We start from the raw sequence: 5,660 nt of genomic DNA on the forward strand, positions 1-5,660 counted from the left end.
AGAATCAGTGTCACAGCAGCCTGCAAGCCACTTGGAGCTTGGCTGTCTCTACAACTGTGTAAGCCCTTTGTTTGATATAAACCTCTCTTTCTCTGTCTGTGTGTGCATTTTTATTTCTCAGAGAACTTAGTTGTTGTAGTTATATAATTTCATGTCCACTTGAAGATGTAAAAGTATAGGGGTGGAGTCTAGCCTGTCAGTCAGGTCACAGCCAGATGGTGCCTCCTAGTGGGCATAGCCTTCTTATAAGGCTGGGCCTGGGAACCTTCCCCATCTCTCTCTGCCTTCACCTTCCTGTTAATGAGCCACTGCTGAGACCTGTGTAGGCCTTGGAGATGCATCCACTGCCATTGGATCCACAAGACTTTGCTCCCACCAGCCTGTGAGTTTCCTGCACTCTGCATCATTGCATATGGCTTCATGAATCTGAAGAAGGACTTATGCACTAGTATCAGACTTATGGACTTGAGTTTGACTGGGTTGGGATGTTTTATTGATGCATAATTACTTCTTGATAAAATGCTCTCTCTTACACATATATGAGTATCACTGGATTTGTTTCTCTAGTCAACCCAGCTTAACATACTAGTCTTAAGTTCTTAACACAACAATAATAATAAATAGCATAAGCAACATATTAGCAAATTTAACCTCATGATATACAAAAATAAAAAGTAATGTATTGTGCTGTCTCAGGATGGGTTCTCTAGAGAAATAAAGCCAGTGAACTTGTGTGTGTGTGTGTGTGTGCGTGTGCACATGCGCGCATGTGTGTAATTTTGTACTAAAGAAATGGCTCACAGAGTTGTAGAAACAGGCAAATCCAAGACCAGGCAATTTCCAAGTGAGTGGATCAAATATTAGAATGTTAGACTGGAGGCTTTTCCTGACTAATGTTGCTGTGGGGGCTGATAAACATAAGATTGGTCTGAAGACAATAGGCTGGTGGTAGGAGAGGCAAATGAAGCTAAGATTGGTAGGTCAGCAGACAGATTCTCAGGATTGGCCGGCAAGATGGCAAACCATTGGCTCAAGTCCAAAGGTAACCCAGATGCAGGATGGAGACCGAGGAAAAAAGCGAGCAAGCTTTTCTATAGCAACCACTTATATTAAAAGTAGGCTCTAACCCCAAGGAAACAGCCTTTCATTATATTATTACTTCCGAGCTGTGATCTGGGTAAATATGTAACATTCTTAGGTTACTAATCTTACCCTACTATGGAGACTTACAACTGATTGGCTGTGAGTACATGATGTTAGGTCTGGCCATGGTAGCTTTGTAGGTATTAACTTCCAAACCAATGAGAATTTTGAGCCAGCCAAGTGGTAGAAAACAAAACCTAACTATCACTTATGCCAATTTGTATTTCTTTCAGCATTAGAGAATAGAAAATTAAAGTGTTTGGTTGCCTTTAACCAAAAGTTGGAGGTATGAACCCAAAAGTCAGAGGTCTGAAGGCACCAGGCATTTTGTAGGAGAAAGATGCGGCAGTCTGTTTCCAAAAAGATGGACAGCCTTGGAAAGCCTATGGAGCAGTTCTGTGCTGCAGGTCACAATGACCTGGGCTCAATTAATGGTATGGTTTTGATTTATTTCAATAATAGTTAAAGAGAGAAAAATAATTTGATCATCTCAAAATCCACTAAAGCATTTTATGAAATGTAGTACCCATTCAAAAAAGGAAACCCAACTCATAGACCACGAGGAGTGGAAAAGAACCTTCATCCCCTGCGTCATAAAGGAGAGCATCATGAAGACTCCAGTGTGTAGGTATACAATCGGGAGCCCGCTCCCACCCACCCACATGATTGAAAGCTAGCAAAACCCTGATACATGCCTGAAACTCCAACTTCTGTAAGTTATACACTACATTTCTTAATAATGTGACAAGTAAAGGAAAGTAGAATGACTTAGAAGGAAAATAAATTAGGCTAAAATGTCATTATTTGCTGATAATGGAATTGTCTACATGGAACATTCAATATAATATACTAATAATTTGTTAGTGAAAGACTTTAATACAGGGGTTCTCAACCTTCTTAATGCGCGACCCTTTAATACAGTTCCTCGTGTTGTGGTGACCCCCCCACACACCCATAAAATTATTTTCGTTGTTACTTCATAACTGTAATTTTGCTACTGTTATGAATCAAGCAACCCCTGTGAAAGGGTTGTCCGACTTCCAAAGAGGTTACAACCCACAGGTTGAGAACCGCTGCTTTAATGCTTGTTGGAGAAAAAATATTTGAAAACATATTATATTTCAGTATATATGGAATAAACAGAAAATAAAAACTTACAAATAAAGTATTTACAATGCTAACTAAACAAACAAACAAACCCCTCACATTGAGTTGAGTCTATTCCAATTTAAAGTAACTTTATAGATGAGACTAGAACTGCCTATTTGGGTTTCTGGTACTGTAAAATGTTGTGGAAGCAGACAGCCTCATTTTTCTCCTGCAGAGCAGCACTGACACATTCCTTTTCACCATATTTGAATTTTGTAATTCTCATCTTTCAATTACACAAGCCAGTGTGCTTCTTCCATGTGAGCTTAGTTGATGCCTCATGTAGATGGCTGCTTATTTGAATACAAGCCTTTAGGACCCCAGCCACGATTTTGATTGCTAGCTGGGCACCGTCTACTTTCTTTACCACACTTTGTTGTAGCACCCTTGTGGCAGTTACATAAGCTCTTGTCAACTTGCAAAGGGGTGGACTCTAGCCTGTCAATCAGGTCATAGCCCATGAAGCTTCTGTGTGGGCATGGCCTTCTGTTGAGACTTCTGGGAACTCCTGTCTTTCTCTATAGAGGTGGGACACACACACACTCTCCTTGCAAAACATTCCTGTTGACAAGCCACATGGAGCTATCTTGATGGAGCCAGAGCCCTGAATCTGGAGGAGCCGTGTGGAGACCCACACCAGCGCTGAGATGCTTCACTGTCACTGGACCCACAAGACTATCTACCCACTGGCCTGTGTGTGATCTTCCTGCAATTGACATCATTGCATGTGTTGCATGAGTCTGAAGAGGGATTTATAGTCTGGTATTGGACATATGGGCTAATATCAGATTTATAGACTTGATCTGGACTGGGCTGGGACGTTTTCTCAATATACAATTGCTCTTTTATATAAAGCTATTTCATATATATATATGAGTGTCTATGAATTTGTTTCTCTAGTCAACTTGCAAGAACACACCCTTGTCTTCATTGATCATTTCATGAAAGTGAGTATCAAGCAGGGCCATGATGTAAGAACTAATTGTTCTTAAGTTAGAGCTAGGATTTAGTGTGAGCCAGAATTTCATCCTCGATCTATACTTTTTTATTTTTTATTAATTAGCTATAGCTTGGACCTTAATATCTATGTCATATCATCCCATAGTTCAATCATATCAAACATAATTGTACAATTGCTTCCATAATAAGTCTCCAAACATTTTTCCTTCCTGGGCTTCTTGATGTCATTTATTTCTTATCTACCGCACCCCTCTATACCACCTCTTCCCCAACACCTTTGTTATGTTTTCTTTCCCCTTAGGTTCCATGCCCTTGGGTTTTGTTTACCAAAGAACAGAGAAACAAATAACATAGTTTCAAGTAGGTGCCCCCAGTTGTGCACACCTCTGTGACACACCCCAACATACACAAGCATAAGTAAAACATAGCAGGATGGCATCCATGGGGTCACCAGAATAGTGTGCATCTCAATGCAGCATACAGGGCACTGATGTGGTACATTCTTGTTCATCCAGCCACCAATAGCACACCACTGCTGGCACAAGTGTCCTCTGTCTTCTCAGCCACCCTGTGTTTTCTGGTTTAAGTCCTCAGGCCACAAATGTGTCTGAGGTAGAGTCCAGTTCACCCAGTGGGATACCCACATGGGGTCTCCCTGATGCAGCCTCCGGAGCGTGCCCCACATCTCCATGATCCTGGACTCAGTGTCCCAGTGTTCGACGGCACCTGGCCTGGGCTCCCGGATGCTCCCAATGCCCTAGGTCTGTTCTGCCCACCCGCTGTGACTGCATATTATTCTGATGTTTGAAGCGATGCCACTGGTATTTCAAATAACAAGAGTCTCACATGACGAACAAGTTTTAGTGGAGCTTCCAGGCTAAAATCACACTAGGAAGAAAACTGTATTCTTCAGAATGAATAGATTGTACATAGTTGTTCATATGACAGCACTGAACACCGACTAGTAAATTGGACTGCATGGAAAAAAATGTTCAAGAAAACATGAGTATAAATAAAGTAAAAATCAAACTGTGGAGTAGAAGAAAAATATTTGCAATATGTCAAACCAGCAGAGGACTAGTATTCAGAATATATACATTATACATAAAAATCAATGTAAAGAAAACAAAAGCAGCCAATAGAAAAATGAGCAAAAGAATTAAACACTTCTTAATAAAAATGATGAAAATGGTTCTTAAAGCAAAGAAAAGTTAGACAATCTTACAAATAACCAAAGAATTGCAAATTAAAGTCACAGTAGAGTGCCATTACACCAATCCCAATTTGGGAAAAATGAAAATCTGACAAGCCAACCATGCCAAGTGTTAAAAGGTAAAACAGAAATTCTTATATATAGCTAGTGGTATAATCTTGGGGCCCCCCAAAAAAGAGTTTGACATTCTCTAATAAGGTTCAATATGTCTATATATACTCCCTGGACCCAGTGGTTCCAAGCTTTCAAATATCCTCCTGAGACATTCCTTTACATGGGCACCAGGATCCATGTATGCAATGTCTAGAACAGCAATGTTCCTAGTAATATAAGCAAAATACAAAATGCCCATCTAAAGTAGAAAAATAATTTGTAAGTACACACAAGATCAGGGACAGCTATCACAAATATGTTGCTGAATAAAAGAAGCAAAGCACAAAATATTACAGATGATATGATTCCACTCATATCCTGTTTAAAGCCAAGCAAAATGTCTATATAATTTTGGGCTACAAATACAAGTGATAAAACGACAAAGAAGACAACAAGGTCTATTGCACATTTTAGGATGGTGATAGCCTGCGGTGGCAAGGGAGGAAGGGAAGGCAAAGGGTTGGGGTGTGGTTCAGAGGCACCTAAAGAGTTGAACAGTGCTTTACATTTTGATCTGGGTTCTGGTTACTTGAGTGTCTGCTTTGTAAGTATTCCTGAACTGTAAATTTGTAGTTATGTAATGTTCTGTACATGTTGTTGCTGTTGTTAGGGATCATCGAGTCACTTCTGACGCAAAGTGACCCTCTGCACAAACGGAAGGAAACACCGTTGCTTGGTTCTGATCCATCTGCAAAATTGTCTCTATGTTTGAGCACATGCTTGCAGCCACTGTGTCAACTGATCTCATGGAGGGCCTTTCTCTTTTTTGCTGCTCCTCCACTTTATCAAGCATGATGTCCTTCTCCAGGGACTGGTCTCTTCCGGACAGCATGTTCAAAGTACCTGAGACAAAGACTAACCATCTTATGTCACTAAGGAGCACTCTGGCCTCACTTCTTCCAAGACAGATTTCTTTGTCCTTTTAGCAGTCCATGGTACTTCCAATAGGCTAAGCCAGCAGAGGACTAGTATTCAGAATATATACATTATACATATACAAATGTGTGCATAAGCAAATGTGGTGAAGAAAGCTGATGGTGCC

Source organism: Echinops telfairi, unplaced genomic scaffold, assembly GCF_000313985.2.
Source record: "Echinops telfairi isolate 266 unplaced genomic scaffold, ASM31398v2 ScPeMD7_7469;HRSCAF=8507_0, whole genome shotgun sequence".
In the NCBI taxonomy this organism is placed as follows: Eukaryota; Metazoa; Chordata; class Mammalia; order Afrosoricida; family Tenrecidae; genus Echinops; species Echinops telfairi.